This window comes from Lissotriton vulgaris, chromosome 9 (assembly GCF_964263255.1).
Source record: "Lissotriton vulgaris chromosome 9, aLisVul1.2, whole genome shotgun sequence".
NCBI lineage: Eukaryota > Metazoa > Chordata > Amphibia > Caudata > Salamandridae > Lissotriton > Lissotriton vulgaris.
The window spans coordinates 36,331,932-36,350,620 of record NC_141697.1 but is presented as its reverse complement, the minus strand read 5'-3'; positions in this window follow the sequence as shown (position 1 = coordinate 36,350,620).

Below are 18,689 nucleotides of genomic sequence, written 5' to 3'. Positions count from 1 at the left end.
AGGCCCTCCGTCGGTCATCAATCGATGGTTGGACCTTGGGAAAGAAGCCCACGCCTGTGCGGCCGCTCTCAAACCCACGTCATCCACAACATATTGCCCCGGACTGATCGCGTATGCCCCAAACATGGAAGATGAGTCCTACCCACCTCCCCCCGACCCCACGCCATTACAGATGCGAAACGGCCAGGACTCAGCCTCAAGGAAGGCGGTGAGTAGCAGAGAGAGGCTCAAAGAATGAGGTGTCAATCAGAGAGTAGCAGGAGTAGCTGAGCTGTCAATCAGTCGAAGAGAGCGAGCTTTAATTTATGAGAAAAGCAACCACGAATCAGTAGCATAGCAAGTGTGTCCAGGTCTCTGGTGCAAGGTGGAAATGCCCCCCCCCCCTACTCCCCCCCGGTCGATGTTTGAATTAAAAATATAGCAATATTCAGGATCCAGCGGGACCATCAGGCCTCTGGGCCCCGGTGCCACTGCACCAGCTGCACCAATGGATGCCTCGCCTCTGCCTCGGATGGTTTCATTTGTCGCTAAACAGGGTTTATATGGAAAAAGAACTTTCTAAACGCGTCCCCGCTGTAAGGAGGGGTTTGGGAGCCCGTGGGGGGCCGGGGCCTCGGCTCCCCTGGACACGCCTTGGGCACACGTTGAGGTTTGCAAACACAGCCCCCGGTCCCCTCCCTCTCCCCCCGAGAGCCGCTCGCTCGGTGGTACCCGGCCTCAGGAATGCCGATCCCTCTGTGATGGCAGCGAAGACAATACAAATAAAAAGAAGCGGAAATGATAGGTGTCGCGTCCAGATTATAAATGTTTGTTGTTCCGAGTGTGTGTTTACAGGTGCGGAATGTCCCGGGGGAGGGAGGGGAGGGACTCCCGGCGCAGGTGCGGGATACATGAGACGACCTCAGCACCTCTCGGCAGTCAAACATCTGCACGGCTCAGCATGTGTCCAGGCTCACACGGTGTGGGTGTGCGGCTCCTGTCTGTCAACGCATCCTCAACGTCAGACACGTGCGGAGAGCTGGGACAGAGAGGCTGAGGGGGACAGAGAGGGACTCTCTGCAGGAGAGGGATGTGCCCACGCTCACACATTCTGTCATCGCATCCTTAACATCAGACACGTGCAGAGAGCCGGGACAGAGAGGCTGAGACGGACAGGATACAGGGGCAGAGAGACAGAGGGCATATTATTATAACGTTTTGCATCGCCCTTGTGCTACCAATGCAACAAAAAACTAGGGGGCAGATTTACAAGCCCCTTGCAACACTTTTGCACCGCCGTTGCGTCACTTTTGTGATGCAGCGGTGGCATAAAAAATGCAGCCAATTTACAACGTGACGCATCTTGGGAGATGCGTCACGTTGTAAAGCCCTGCGTCACATTATACCTGTGTTAGGTATAATGCATGCAGGGTGGGCGTTCCCATGCAGGAAAGCGTCGTAGCAGTGACGCAGTGAAATCTACAAGATTTCACTGCGTCACCTCTAGGATGCCACTTCGTCAAAACCTTACGCCTGCTTGAAGCAGGCGTAACGATTGACACACTGTAATCAGAATAGGCCTCAAAATGCATTGCTGGAGTTGCGTCGTGCTTGCGACACGACTCCACCAATGCGTGACTTTTGCCCAAACAGCTGCGTCAGAATTTCTGAAGCATCTGTCAATCCTTGCCCCATGGTGCGTCGTATTGTAAATACAGCGCAGCCATAGTGGTGCAAGGGTATCGCAGGCTGGCAAATGGAAAGTGACGCTTCTCTAAAGATGCGTCACTTTCTTGTAAATCTGCCCCTGTATTCAGATTTTCCAAGCTAGCACGGCCCCCCTGCGTGACTTGGTGAATATGGCGCAACGCACGGCAGCGCACGTTGGTGCTGTGCGTTGCACTGGAGCTGGAGCCAAGGTGATCAGAGCGCATTCAGTGACACAAAGGGGGAGATTTACTCAGAGTTTACGCCATGTTTGTGTCACAAAAGTGACGCAAATCGGCGCAAAATCTTTTTTCTGAATAGCTTTCCAGTGCGCCGGAAATAATGTGAGAGTAACGCAACGCAGCGCTATGCGCTGCTTTGTATTTCTTAGCTCTAAGGGGGCGTTCCATGGGAGAAACATGGGCGTTCCAACGCAACCACCAAGGTTTCTGATGCTAAATCCAATTTACTAAATAAAGTAGACAGGCTTTAGCGTCAGAGAACAGCGCCCGTCGGTGTAGACGCAAGGAAGGAGGAATGCTTTCATTCATCCGTGCTTTTCTGACTTTGCACGTGTGCTGCACACGTACAAAGAGGGAAATGGTTTAAGTCAGTCTATGTATAGTGTTTGCACTGGAACGGTATCCTTCCAGCACAATACCTATGCCAGACTCACAAAGACACGTCTGCGCTCTGGCGCAAAGGTGTGTCCGTGGCGCACGGCAGCTGATTTCAGCGCCGGTGCATGGGAAAGAGGAGAGGGTCATTTTGCAGTAAATATGTCACTCTTCGCCTCTCTCCTTTCCGCGCAGCGCAGCATTTGGGGCTGCGGCTCTGCGCTGCGCGAATAAGTGGTAAATATGTTTCCTGCAGAGCACAGGGGCGCATTCCTGCAGCAGAAGTAGCATTTCCATAGGGAGTTTTCTCCCAATTTAGAGATTCAGGGTGAAGGTGGAATGCAAGGGGCAGTACGACTGTGATCATGTCTTTCACGAATTATTTATCTGCAATTACCACCAGCACTTATCTGGCTACAGTGACTCACAAATGAAGTATCGTTTCAGCTGATATGAAATCAAAAGGTGTGCATTTGCACAATGAGGAAACATTGACTCAATAGGGTTATTAAACATTTTCACCATTAAAAGCACTTACCACAGTACTTCCACAACACTCTAATGAGGGTCAGAGAGTGCCAGAGACAGTGAACCAAGCAGGGACACCCAGTGAGAGAGCAGCAGTGGGTCACACAGAGTGATGGAGGGAAGGCCAGATGAAGAGTTCCCATTGTCAGGCACACACTGACTCCAGATCACACACCCACACACTCATAAAGGCAAACACAGCTCAGTGCCAGGGCTCAAGAAGCCACAATATATCATGGTTGCAGGGCACAAAGGAGCTCATTATACCCATGAAGAAACTCATACAAGCAGCACAGCTCAGCTCCCAGCAGCAAACATAATCCTGTCTGCTTGGCTGACAACATTGGTCACACTAACTTATCAAAGACAAAGGGCGGCTTCGATTGAGTTACAGGGAGTGCCTGGAAAGCGCTTCGCAGCAGGCATCAGCCATGGAACAGCAAACAGCGGAAGGCACACGCAGTGCATCTTGGAAGTGCATGGAACTGGCATTCTTAGAGCTCAAAATGACTCAAGGAAGCAACTTTCAACCTCTTTGGGCCAGATGTAGGTGACCAAATTCCGATCGCTAACGCTGGAATTAGCAGAATTTCAGCGTTTGCGATTCCTTAAATGCAACGTAAGTAGCACAAAAGAAAGTGCACTTTAGCCTTAAGGAAGCGCTAATTACCACCAACTTCAAGTTGGTGGTAATTAGCGATTTTCTTTAAAAAAGCACTTTTTTGCTTTTTTTTAAAGTGCCATGTGGCACACATTCATGCCCGTAGGGCATGTATGTGCGCCACATGTGCACACATGCACATTTCAGGGGTGCAACAGGGTGTCCTTTTGACACACTGGCACCCTTGAAATAGCTCCCGCTATTTGCGATTTTTTTAATACTGAATCGCAAATAGTGAATATCTTCCCATTCATTCCTATGGGCCTCCTAGCCCATAGGAATGTATGGGTCGGTATTCCTTATTAGTGAATCTCAATTTGCGATTCGTTATTAAGGAATATTCAGGAATCGCTAATATTTCAGAGATTCCTACCTACATTCAATTTTGCGAGTCCTTAATAGCGAATCGGTAAAATTCGCTATTAAGGATTCACAAATTTGATTTTACCTACATCTGGCCCTTAGTGGTGACTCAGACGAGTCACAGGTGAAATAAATAGAGTTTATTTCACTAAATGAGTAAAACGGTGGAGAGGACGAACACGCAGGAGCCCCCCCCTCTCAACAACGTTCAGCTGTCATCACAACCTCTTAGAAGGTTGTAAACGCCACTTACATGACAGCGTTCCAGCCTAGAATGAGGCTTGTACCATAAAGAAGGAACAGGCTTACTTTGCAAGTAGAGTATCACAGAGTTACAGTATAGGACTACTTTCAAAATGTAGAGGGGAGGCAAGAACACACCCCAAGTATCAACTAATCAGTCGCGGTCTAGGAACATCGACTTAAGAGAGTGGTTGAACATCCACCATTAGCAACCATACACCTTAAACACATGACGCCATCATCAACAAGACATGCCGAACACCCCTCAGTGCCAACCACTCAAACATCTTTAACCTACAATACTATCTTCAAACTAAGAGGCCTGCCTGACACCCCTCTGTGCCAACCACACTAGCATCTTTAACCTACAATACTATCTTCAAACTAAGACCCCTGCTGGACACCCCACTGGCCAACCACACAAGCATCCCTAGCCTCCAATGCCATCTGCAGTCCAAGAGAAATGCTGAACACCCCTTTGTGCCAACCACACAAACATCTTTAACCTACAATACTATCTTCAAACTAAGAGGCCTGCTGCACACCCCTCTGTGCCAACCACAAACCTCTCTAACTTCCAATATCATCATCAGCCAATGAGACCCGCTGAACAACACACCAGCACCAAGCAATCTTTTACGTCTTTATGGAATTTTGACGGTAATAAAGTTGCAATGCTTACTATGAAATGCACCAAAACCCCATCCCCCCCATTTCTGTTCAGCATACTCAAGAAGAAAATATGGACTAGCTCCAGGAACACCACAATCACAACTGAAAAAGTGCACATGTTGTTCTCAGAAAAGGGGAAGGCATAGGAGATTGAGAAAGCAGATGGCGTTGGGGGTGATAACTATGATGGTGATGAGAGCTGAGGAAAGTGGGGGATGAGGGAGGGAAGATGAGGCAAGGTCACAACATCCCCCAGTCCTAATCTAATCCTAACAGACATCTTTAATTTTTGATGTCATCGTTAAACAAAGAGCTGGAAATTGAAATCAAGAGCCATCTTCAACATTTGATACCATCATCCACCAAAAAAAAATCCTGGGAGGAGCAAAGATGGCACTTGACTAACCTGCTGCACCTTTCACTATCTCCCTTATGGTTCGACTGCGCTGTCTGTGATTGCTGGGTCTGAGTCTTGCTGACTGGTTGACTGGCTTCTGCGGTCTGAGCATTTGGGGCTCCTCCATCGGGTTGCTGCCGGAGTTTCCAGGCTCCGCAGTCCACTGCCAGCTTCGGTACGTGGCTGTTACAGAATTGGAGAGAACATCTTGCCGCAACGATGATGGGCAGAGGAAGAAAGGCAGTGAAGATGCGGGCCGCAGGACTGCCCGCTGCCGCTGCTTCAGGAGGTAACCAACCGGTAATGGCTTGTGAGCCGAGCAAGGAAGGAAAACAACGTGAGGGTCTTGGAAAATCGAAACAAGAAATCATTGGGAAGAACGCGCTGCTGAGGGCAACTCACTCCTCGATGCAGTCAGAAGGTGGATTCGTATGACCTTCGGGGGCTTCTTTGTTTGTTCTTCCTTTGGTGGCAGACCCACAGAAAAGGACCTCAAAGTTAGAAGAGAATTGTGGCTCTATGAATCCGATGGTGGAAGCCAGTGAAGTTAGTATAATTAAAGAGGGTGTGGATTATGATCTTGGAACCATTATTATGAATAGTGATTTTCTCCCGCCTCCGATAGTTTCATCGAAGTCTGGGCCAATTTTAAATAACTCCCTGAGTCGTACCAAAGGGATATCTGACGATTTTTTAATATAAGGAGCAGTTAGAAAAGAAAACAAAAAGGAAACTATGAACACTGGTATAACAAAGTCCAACAAGCCCATAAGCTCTGGACCACTTATCATCAGCCATCAACGTAGGGGGTTCTTTCTCCTGATTTGCCCGGAGACAATGTATTTTCCTTAACTGATGATTCAGACTCCTCCTAGTAGGACAGGACCTCCCTAAGCAATTATGCTATATCAGATTCTAATAGTAGTATCTCAATAGAAGAAATCTTCAAAGAAAAAAAGAAGAGAGAGTAAAATGGGGGCTAGCTGGCAACAGTTAACAGCAAAACACTACTCAGGGAGCAGTTATGTCCGATGTAATGTTTAAGCTAGAAGACCAGGAGAATCGCCAACGGAGGGACAACCTATGCTTTCTCGGGATCCCAGAAGGAGTGGAGGGAGGCAATTCCAGAGCATATATGGTGGATTTACTGAAAAGCACAATCTGTGACCAGTCTAAATGGGATTGGGATTTGGAAATTCAGCGAGCCCATCGATTTCCTTTAATGTTGAAGAAACAACTGCGGGGTGAGACTGAAAGACCAAGAGCTATAGCGGTGTATTTTGGCAACTTTTTGCTGAGGCAATCCATTTACGATCAGGTTCGCCCAAATGCCAGGAAATCATTTAACGGGATATTGTTTTTTTGCCAAACCCAATTTTGCGTATGCAACTGATGGACAAAGGTGGCGTCTCTGGCAGTTGTTTGCTCCTTTCCAAAAATTTGGGCCAGAGTTTTTTCTCCAAAATCCTGCCAGACTTAAGATACATTTTAAAGTGTTCACCCATAACTTTACCTCTGAGATCCAATCTCAAGAAATACCTAAAAGGAGATCAGTTGGGAGAACGGTGGTAGTAGACTTTCCAGATTAACTGTTGGGTGGTGATTGTTGGTATTATTTTTGGTTGCCTGATGGTAGCGGAAATCATCAGCTCGAAATTTTTTGCTGTTGGTTATGCGGGACAGAGTGGTGGGGCAGTAGATCAAATGTTAATCGTTCAGGCTATGCCTGATTGCTTATTTTGTTGTGGGGTGGGGGTGGGTGGATCACACATACAGGGTGTATTTGGTATGAAGGGTCACTTCTGTTTTATTGGGTGTTTTTTTTGTTTAGTAATAACAATATGTTCCATAGATCTAGTTATAGTATAGGTTTGAAGGCACTATGGCTACTGTGATGACAGGAATGGGGAAGTTACGGATAGCCACATTGAATGTTTGTGGTCTAAACAACGCTAAATTAAGGCAAATGGTCATCAAGGGCTCTAAATGTTGCAGGCAGACATTGTCTGCCTGAAACAAACTCACCTAGAGGAGGCACAGAAAGGGCTTTTAAAGAATGTAGACTATAGACTAATGGGGGCAAAAACCAAGGGACACACACACGAGGGGCTGCAATGTAAGCTCATTATAACACATTGCAGTTCGATCAGGTCCGGGCAGAATCACTAGGGCAGTGGGTTATTACCGGGTGTAGGTCTTCAGGGTCTGCCACGTTCACTCTATTTTCAATGTATGGCAGTAATGTAGATGACCCCACAGTGCCCGGCTTGCTGTCTAATGAGCTAGCACACTAACTGTTATCTATTATTCTATGTGGTTTTCTAAAAATGTATTTGTCAAGTAACAGGGGTCTGGAACAAAAATATACAGGGAGGAAGCCAAAAAGTATTTAAATCTCTACTTGGTCTATGCTCCACACATGGGTTGTGTGATGTATGGTCTAAGTTGAGAACAGTAGAACATGGGTTTACGTTCTATTCTGCCCCACATCAAAAGCACGTCAGACTGGATTATTTTTTTGTAACATATACGTTAATTCTGGAGAGTAGAATTGAATGCTACTCAAGATTTTAATCTGATCATAATCCATTAACCTTGGAATTGGCATAGACGGGGCTGGTTAAACAATCTTCCTCATGGACCTTTGAGAGGGCTTTACTGTACAATGAGGTTTACTTAAGACTTTTGAAGGAGTTCTTGGAAAGAAATATAGGAACTGCACCTTTAGGGAAAGTGTGGGATTCCTTGAAAGTTAGCATTCGGGGAGAAAACATTCAGGTCTCCTTAAAAAGGGGGAAGGACAAAAAACGAAGCTTGCAAGGTAGCTGGTTACAGTTGGCATGAGCAGAAGAGAATTTAGTAATTGCACTACAGCAGAGGAAAGGGGTAGAGGAGGTTCAGACCGAAGTGGCCTTAGCCAAAGCTACATGTGGGGAAATTCTTGTGAGAAAAATCAGGAGATAAATTAATAGCTCATCAGGAAAATACATATGAGTGTAGTGAAAAGATGGGACACTTAATAACAATGAGAACCCAGCAGGAGTTTGATCGCAGTGAGATTGTCACAATCAGAGATTCTACACTCAGGCTGGTATTAGAGCCAAATAAAATCTTGGCTGCTTTTCAGAAGTACTATCAGGCTTTATACTCCGAAGAATCTGAGTACTCGGTTGCTCAGAGGGAGGGTCTAATTAATAATTACTTGGACTCCATGATTTTGGTTTTATTGACTAAGGGCGAACAGGAGCAGCTTTATTGTTCTTTGACCTGGGATGAGATCTTAGTGGCAACGTCAAGTACGCCCAAAGGGAAAGCCACCGGCCACCACTTAATCCCCACTAAATTTTCTAAGATTTTTGTGGATCAGGTAAAGGATTTTATGACAAGTCTGTTTAAACAAATCTTTAATGGAGGTGCTCCACCCTAGTCCTATTTACAAACAACAAGGACAACTCTAGAACAAGAACATGGGGTAATATATGCTCTATTCCAAACAATGGTTCGTGAGCCAAAATAACAATGAAAGTAAAATATAAACAGAAGATAATTAAACAGAAGAAAAACCCATTGCTGACTAAATTTGGCATTAACCATGTACTAAAATGATATCAAAAGATAATATTTGATGTAAATTCAACAAAACCTAGACATAATAATGATGGCGCTCATACAGTTACAAAAACAATGATAAAAATGTGGACAATGACCAGTATAAACTGAACAAACAATAGCAGAGAAAAAACACATCAAAGCAACAAGTACAAAAATACATAATACAACAATTGTGTCCTCTCTTATTTAGGCCACATTTTTAGCGTTGACAGCGTTTCGACCCACGGGTACTTAAAGGGTCATCCTCAGGTCAAAGGCATCAAGTATAAGAGCGTACGCTTTATTTTCTTAATGGATCACGTCAATGAACACGAAGAAGGAGCACCAAACCTCATGTATCGGGCACTGATGCTGGAATTTATTAGGGACCCAAACTGTCGCTATGCCAAAGTCGGTCACAAGAAGTTGCTCAAATATAAATGAATAAGAATATGTGCCGGCTGGAGCTATAGGATCCACATGGATATCCAAGAAACAATGGTACCGACAGTCTTATTAATAAAAATCAAAGTCGGTGCAGGAAATTGAATTGTTCAATAATCACTCAAAGTCCACCGCGTCATGTCGGAAGGTACCGGCCGCAATATCTCTCGGAGCCGAGAGAGATGCGCAGAAAAAAGAAAGATGGGGAAAGTAATAAAGTAAGAAATCAGGAATGAAATAGAGCCTACAGGTTCGGGGTGTAGCTATCAATAGCGCAGCAGGTGCACCAGGGCAGTGACAGTGGCACCCAGGTCTTTTGGAACTCAGTGAGCCCAAATGATGTCTGTGTTTTACTGTCCAGTCAGTGAACCGAGAGCCCATCTACCTTGCATGTCCCAGGGCCTACAGATCCTCTGCTAGACCCCTGCCCTGCACCCTCACACAGGCAGTGCAAACCACTGCCCTCATCCCAGTACCCACAGGGGTAAGGACAACAAGTGGGTGGGCACTGCACACTGGCAGACAGTACACACCACCCCAGTGTCCCTCCTGGGTTAGGACAAGATGAGGGAGAGGGGAGCACTGCACCCTCACACAGGCAGTGCAGGCCATCCTAAGCTCCCAGAGGTAAGGGCAACTTGAGGGGCGCGGTGGGTCACTGCACCCTCACACAGTGCCGCCATTTTATTGTTTAGGAAGTTACCTTGAGGGCAAACAAGGCGTCAAAGCGTTTTAAGAGAAATATATGGCATGCTCCCTAAGAATTTAAATACCATAAGTAAACCGTAAGGAGCAATTAAATACTGAAAAATCGAGGAGGAGCTTCGCGGGCAAGCAAGATGGCCGCGTAAGCTCGGAGCTCCGGAGACCCTCCGACCCTCCGCATAAATCCTGATCGAAATCCTGATCCACGTTGGTGGATTCTTGTTGATGAACGGTCGTTGAGACGGGATCTGCAGTCCGATTTAAAATCCGACGCTCTTAGACGGAGATACACCGTGCTGAAGATTCGTTCCAGGGACGGACCATTGTCTCGGTGATGGCCGACAGCAGCGACACTGTAATGCATGAACGATATGCTGTGTGAGTGACTACTGCGCCGGCCCTGCGGAGCACGCAAAGTTGCCGAGTGGCCTTTCGCTGAACAACTATCGGAGGCTGCTACGCCCTGCAAATGCTCGCATACCCGAAGTGACTTTGGTGTACCACCCTGTTCAATCTCCCGGTTTCAACATGGCGGGCAAGGGCGAACCAGACAGGACGGCGAACCGGGTCAGTAGGAAGGCGATTCAACCCCAGTCGAACAAAATTGATCGATATGCCCAACAAAGGATCTCGCCGAATGCGGCTACCCGCTCTAAAGACACCCTTCGGGCGGGATCGCCGGACGAGTCGGAGACGACGCTCCGGGACATTATGGGGTCTATAGCTGGCATCAGAACGGAGATGCACAAGCAACATGAGGTCCTAACGCATAAAGTGGATACTCTGGCGATCGACCTTAACCTGATCAGAGCTGATCTCGGCAAGACCAACGACAGGGTGAAGTCGCTAGACATCAAAACCGCGAGCCTCACGACTGATGTCTCGGACCTGCAGACGGAGGTCCGGGACCTGAGGTCCACCAACGATCTCTTCTCGAAGCGGCTGGAAGACTTTGAGGGACGTGCCAGGCGGCAGAACATCCGAATTATCGGGGTGCCGGAAGGTGCCGAAGACCCGGCCACTGATCTCTTTGTTGCGGGCCTCAGTCGTTTCTTTTCAGTTGAGCGGGCCCACAGAATGCCAGGGGGACGGCCCAAGTTGGGCGCCACGCCGAGGCCCATTATAGCTCGGCTGTTCAACTTCAGAGATCGGGATGTGATCCTACAGGCCTCGAGACGACACGGGCCCCTCAAGTTCCAGAATGCGGATGTCAACTTCTACCCAGACTTTACCAGAGCGGTTCAGCGGCAGCGCCAAAGTTTTGCGGGAGTGAAGCGGCGCCTCAGAGACTTGGGGATGAAGTACTCAATGATGTTCCCTGCTAGACTACGTATTGAGCATGATGGCCGTGCTGTATTCTTTGACATGCCCGAAGTGGTAAGCGAATGGCTGGACACCTTGCCGCACAGACACGAGGAACGAGATGAACATTCGGAGGGCACCTCGGGGGGCCCGAGCGCCAAGAGTAGAACTCACTTTAATAACTTTATCGGTCGGGGACCTTGTTGACAATGACCAATGCTATCCTGCTGCACTTTACGGTGTATATCCTTCTTTCCGTTATGGAGGGTGGCGGAGGGGGGCCTACGTGATCTCCTTTCTCCTCTAGGGTCTTCTGGTAGTTTAGTTAATGGGACGACAGGCACACTGCTGGTTGGGGGGCTTTTTAGTCTGATGCAGGGGTGCAGGGTGGGGGAGGTTTGATGGTTGGTTCTGTTTGTTTTCTTTGTTTCTCTTTTCTTCTTTTAAGGCAATGCAAAGACTGCTCTATTTCCGTAAATGTATCTATTAGGCCTACTGGGGTCGGCGAAGGCCCACGATTTGACGATGGGGGGTAGGAAATTAAAAGTATTGTGTTGGAATGTTAACGGTTTGGGTGATCGCATCAAGAGAGGGGTGGTTTTACAACTGTTCAAGAGATGTATGCCTGATGTTATTCTACTGCAGGAGACACACTTGGTGGGAAATACGTGCCGAGCGCTTAACAGGAAGGGATTCAAGATGGTGGCGCATTCAGGGTTCTCCTCAGGTGCCTGCTAAGTGTGACCCCATCGCTTTTTCTGGGTGCCCTGTTGCTGCTTGTTGTGACCACGCCTCGCGGCCCCCGCTTCGCGGGTGCCGCTCGAAGGCTTCATAGCGCTGTTGGATAGCCTGCCTGCTCTATCAGAGGCTTCGCCGAGGGATTTCTCAATCAGCCGGGACTGCGAGGACCAGCGGGCGCTGCGTTGCAAACGCGCCACAGCTGGCCCTCTTCCCGCCCCCTCCTCCAGGACTTTAAGAACGGAGGGCTGAACTAGACCAGCGTGCCTGCTAAGTGTGACCCCATCGCTTTTTCTGGGTGCCCTGTTGCTGCTTGTTGTGACCACGCCTCGCGGCCCCCGCTTCGCGGGTGCCGCTCGAAGGCTTCATAGCGCTGTTGGATAGCCTGCCTGCTCTATCAGAGGCTTCGCCGAGGGATTTCTCAATCAGCCGGGACTGCGAGGACCAGCGGGCGCTGCGTTGCAAACGCGCCACAGCTGGCCCTCTTCCCGCCCCCTGCCACTATATAGTATAGAACCTACGACGCGTTAGCGGGACGCGCGCGGGGCCAAGCGCGGAGCTAAGCCCGGGCAAAGGGCGGGCCCTCTACGGCCCTCATCGGCACGAGGAGGCAGGGGCAGGGCCCAACCCCTGGACCATCAGAGACGCATCTATAAGTAAGACCTTGTTGCTGTGTTGTCTGTGAACTGTGTGATATTTAAATGGCGACCAAAAAAGAAACCTGCTCCCTTGCCTGCAAACACAATGGATAATTATGTTGTGCAAACAGTAAAGAAAATAAATGAACAAAGGAGGGAATCATTAGGGTTAAGCCAGTCACCAGATTTGCGTAGGTTAAGCCCAACTTTACCCCTGTCAGCTGAGGACAGCCCCTTTGTGCTGGTGGAAAATAGGGTCTCACCAAATGTATCATCTAGGATCGAGACTGATAGCCAGCCATTGATCACGCTAGCTTCGCCCGTCACTCTGGATGTGGACTCTGATAATGTTACTGATTCAGACCCAGAAACTGTATCTGGTCCTGTGGAGGACGATCTACCACTAACTGAGCATACACCACGGCCGGTGCGCGCCTGCGTGAAGAACCAACGGAAACTGGGCGGCCCAAGGCCAAGAGTGAAAAGAAAAAGAACATTATCCCCAGGCCCCTCTAGAGCTGCACAAAAGGCTGTAGGGGATGGGATTTTAAGAAACAGAGGAGATGATGAAGTAATTACTAAACTGCTTGAGGTTGTAGAGGGTAAACTTCTTGAGATTGTAAAACCTCTGATCTCCAAAATAGATAAATTACAGGCAGAAGTAAAACGACTTGGAGGTGTGCAAACAAAGCTGACGGAGGAAATAGGTAGTCTTAATACTCTACTAACAATAAGAGATACTACCGCAAGGGTTAATCTAGTCGGGGAAGGGTCATCTGGTGTGCCGACCAATGTAGTGCAAATGCCGGCCCCAATTGCGAATCACAATAATGCAACTATGGTAGAGTGTCCATTGATAGAAAACTTACCCCAAGCACAAGTTCACAGAACAGATCCCCTGCAGTTTATTGAGGAAGCCTCACCTGTCGTTCTGGTGTTAGCCAATGTACCCCTACTGGATGACGGTATTATCGAGTCATCCAATTCTTTGTGCAGTAAGGCCCTCCACTGGCTCTCTGGTAATATGAGGTTAGCGCCTGGTGGGTCACAGCAACTGGCGCATGATATCAAATCAGCTAAACGTGTTCCCTGGATAGGGAATCGCCCCAAAAGATTTAAAGGGGACTGTGTGGTGGTAACGTTTGCCCACCCCGATGTACTTCCCAATGTCCTAACACATATTCTTCCACCTCAGCGTAGAAGAGGTACGGTGGTACCCCTAACACTAAAATTCTTCTATGGGGAACAGCAAAATGTAACTCTACCGAAAACACCAGCACCAGGTTGGGATAACCACTTGAATATGTATAACCGTCGGGCATCCCCCCTAGTACCAAGCACGCTACTACACAATAGATATGATGCCTTGTCTGGTCTTAATAATTGCGACTGACAAGAGGTCAGACATGAGCTTGCTGATGTGGGTGCAGGATTTGATTTACATCAGTCCCCAAATACTATTACAGAGCCTAACTATGTGGGCCCATCTTGCAATACCTTAGAGGAGGCAACAACATCACGCCTTATTGCCAGTTGGAATATCGCAGGACTAGCCTCTAAACTAGAAGTATTGGGGTGGTTAGAACTTATTAGAACATTTGATATCATATGTTTACAAGAGACCTGGTGTTTAAATTTTAAGGGCCTTGATGGTTTTGTAGCATACGAGTTACCAGCAACGGCTACTACCTCAGGGAGGGCTAAAGGTGGTTTGTTAATCCTGGCCTCTGTGAAAATGCGAATAAGGGTGAAGGAGCATATCACTGTGGGCAACAATTCTCAATTGCTGTGGCTAGCTGATGAGGCAGATAAAAACATTTTGTTGATTAATATGTATAATAATGTTTTTGATGCCAGCAGATACACGATCATTTTAGAACTAGACATCGCAATCAAACAATTGATGAAAGCTTCCAACACAGTTTTTGAGTTCATATATGTTGGAGATTTTAACATTTCTGTTTGTCCTCTCTCTAATCATAAGTTGTGTGGTACTTTGAATCGTGTTGGAGAACCAGCTACGCATTTCCAACACAATACATATGGAGAAATTCTGAACTCCTTCCTATTAGACTACGATCTGGAGATCCTAGAGATTGAACAGGATGGGAAGGGCGATAGTTTGCCAACTTTTGTGGGGAGAGGGGCAAACACTGTAATTGATTTTATTTGCATGTCTTCCGAATTAGCTCATTTTAGTTCTGATGTCAAGGTTGTTGATTACTTGGTTAGTGACCATAACTGTCTTGTTATCGAAACTAGGTTTTGGAAAGTTAGTACAACCCCAGATAGTAGCCCCATTATAAACATTGATGTGCATAGGCCGAATGGATTTAGGATAAAGTGGGCTGGGGATAGAGCAGAAGTAACTTCTAATTGCATTATCTCATGCTGCTCAACAGATATTACATCAATTATTGATGAGAAACCAAACCTGGAGGCCTGTATTCTTCACTTTACGAATATCAATGTTTTTATTAGTGGTAAGTTTACTAGGTTGGCTGGAAATTTTAATAACAAAGCTAGGGGATGGTTTAATAATGCCTGTACTGTGGCATTGAAGTCACTCAAAAACGCACTATCCATTAAACCCAGAGACAAAACAGTTGTAGCTAAGCTTAGATCCGACTATAATTTGGCTCTCAAGCAAAGGAAAGTTGAATTACGTGAGGAAGCTTGGGAGCGATTGGATCTAGCGGCTGTATCGAACAATTGTACTCTTTTTTGGGCAGTAATAAATAGCCCCCTTCTAAAAGATGATAAACTTCCCGTGTTAACCTCAAACGTGGGTAAGGAAGCGTGGGTACAGCACTTTTCCGGTATTTTTAACTCTAATATGGCAACGTTGCCGATAAGTTGCTCTTGGCCAGTACTTAATTTAGATATCACCCTGCAGGAGGTCCTAAGTAGTATCAGGGCTAGTAAGGGTGGGAAGGCCCAGGGACCCGACGGTGTCCCAGTTGATATGTACAAATTTGCACCTGATACTTGGGGACCAGTACTAGTCAAAGTTTTTAATGCTGCTGTTCGCTATACCTTTCCGTGCACCTGGTCAGAATCCATAATAGTCCCGATCCATAAGAAAGGGGACCGAGGAAACCCAAAAAACTACCGGCCAATCTCATTGCTGGATTCGTCCGTCAAGATCATGAGCCGTGTACTCCTCGTCCGATTAGAAGAATGGGCTGAGTCTAACCAGATAATGACAGAATGTCAATATGGGTTCAGGAAAGGCAGAGGTTGCATTGAACAATGCTTAAACCTGGAACTCCTGATAGGGAAATACACCCGAGCTAAAAATGGTTCGCTCTACCTCTGCTTCGCTGACTTGAGCAGCGCTTTTGACCTGGTGGACCACGCAATACTATGGACCACCCTGCTAGATATGGGAGCACCTAGGGAAATTATATATTTTCTGGCCCGTTTATACGAGAGGCTTAGCTCGAGCGTCCGTTACGGGCCTTCGGGCGAATGCACAGATAAATTTAGGGTCAGGAGAGGTATTAGACAAGGGTGTGTTTTGGCACCCTTGCTTTTCACTCTGTTTATTAATGAAATAGATGTGATCCTAAAGAAGGCACCAGCGGACGCCCCTAGAGTAAACACAACTACCATCCCTGTGTTACTCTATGCGGATGACGCTGTGTTGCTCTCTAGGACCCCCCGGGGTCTGCAGCTTTTGATGGATAAATTTGCGGCCTTTATTGAAAAGAGAAAACTGGTCATCAATAAGAGTAAGACCTATGTGATGGAGTGTGAAGCTAGTAAAGTCAAAACAAAAAAGCCCTATAGGTATCTCATCGATGGCCAAGAGGTGCAGTGCGTGGAAAATTTTTGCTACCTGGGGGTCAACTTTTCCAAAAATGGCCGCTGGGACATCGAGCACAAGGTGGTGCGCGACAAAATGACCAGGAGTGCCAATGGTATATTTGCTTTTGCAAGTAAACTAGGCAGTAGAAGACCTAAAGCAATGCTTAAGATTTTTGAAGCTAGGTGTCTCTCTGCAGCCCTCTACGGAGCAGGGGTATGGGGGGTTTCCAGGGCAGAATCTTTACAGGTAGAAGAGAATACATTTCTGAAAAAATTATTGTGTCTCCCGACTTCTACTGCTAACAGTTTGGTCCATAAAGAATTAGGACTATGTCATCTAAATGATCTATTATTATTGAGACCTTTGATGTTGTGGCGTTCGGTCTGGATGAAAGATGAAACCTCATTTAATAGGGCCATCATTGAGGATTGTCTTCGTCTCGACTATTTTCTCAGAATCCCATGGATAAAATACATAATTGAATCCTTTTCTAATGTGTTCGGGTTTGACGTTACATTAGATCATTGTTCTGCTTCTGATCTCTCTAAAGAGAGTCTGAAATTAATTTTCCTAAATCACTGTGCAGAAAGACGGGCCACGGATGATCTCAAACTTTCCACTTGTATACGTTATAACCATTTGAACGAATTCGTGGGCCTACATCCTTACCTCACTCAGGTAACTAAAGGGCAACATCGGTTTGTTCTTACCAGGTTGAGGATGGGTACGGTCCACCTATTGGTTGCATTTCCTGAGATTAAAACACGCCCCACAGGTCCTTGTCGGTGCGACAACATTTCAGAACAAAGCACAGAGCACTTTCTACTTACTTGTAACCTGTATAGCGAATGTCGTAAATTCTTTTTAAAACCTTTATTTATTAAATTTGGAGCCAGAACTGTTAAAGCGGCAATGAAATTACTTTTTAACCTGCACCATCCTGACATCTGTTTTTATACGGCCAGTTATTTACTCAGGGCCATCAGCTATAGGAAAAGCATGATTTTTTAAAATTAACATTTTTATTATTCTACTCTTTTCAAGTGTGTTACTTGATTTATTATATGTACCATACTGTATTTTCTTTCTCTGTGGATTGCGATTGTCTTGTCTTGAATATTTTAACATGTTTTTCTGTATGTATGTACTTTTATGGACATGATTTACATGTTTCCGAATAAAGTTTATTGAATTGAATTGAATCCTCAGGTTCCCGAGGTGCGGGGATTATGGTGCGCACGTCTCTCCCATTGGAGGTAAACTCTAGCGTTGTTGATGAGAGGGGGCGATACGTTGTTGTCTCGGGGAGATGGGAGGGGCGGTCTCTGGTTTTGGTTTCAGTTTACGTCCCCCCGGGGCTACAAAACGACACTTTTCAGGACCTTGGAGGCGCCATTTTGGGTCTACCCGAGGGGTTGCTTATTGTGGGTGGCAATTTCAACTCGGTCTGCTCGGGGACCTTGGACAGACATCCGACCAGAGATCTCCGAAGTTCACAATCCGGGCTGCCAGATTTCCTAGACACCATGGGCATGGTTGACTGCTGGAGACTTATGCATCCTACCCAGAGTCAATATTCATTTCACTCCGGGGCACACGGTAGCCTCTCTAGAATAGACTATATCTTAGCTCTGGCGGCCCACGCATCAGCAGTTTCCGAGGCTCGCTTGCTGGTGAGGGGCAGCTCAGACCACTCCCCGGTCTGGGTGTCCTCTGACTTCGACGTTGTGGTTACCGAGCAGGCTGTCGTGGTCAATCCATGGTATTTCCGTAACCCGAAGACACGTGGACTCTTGCCCAGGGCTATTGAGCTCTATTTCACTGAGAATACTGAGTCGGTTGCATCGGCCGTCACTCTGTGGGAGGCATTTAAGACGGTCTTGAGAGGTGAGGCGCTCTCCCTCATTGCTGACGTTCGGAGGCGCAGAGACGCTGACGTGGCGCGCATTGAAGCGGAGATTATGGAGCTGGACTCCCAATTGTAAGCGGGCCCGACACCTGAGCTGCTCCACTTTCTCTCGCTCAAACAATTAGAATATCGTGATATTGTCTCCGACGCTGCCAAAGTCATGGGTAGAGAGCAGCAGGGTCGAATTTACGATGTCGGTGACAAGGCGGGCAAGCTCATTGCTTGGCTCGACAAAAAGGAGAGGGCTAGTCGGGTGGTTCCAGAAGTGTTGGGGGAGGCCGGTAGGGTTACCGATCCGAGTGCAATAGTGGAGACGTTCGCAGACTATTTTGAGACCATTTACACCTCGGTCTCGGACCTGTCTGAGACCGACTCCAGTGCGCT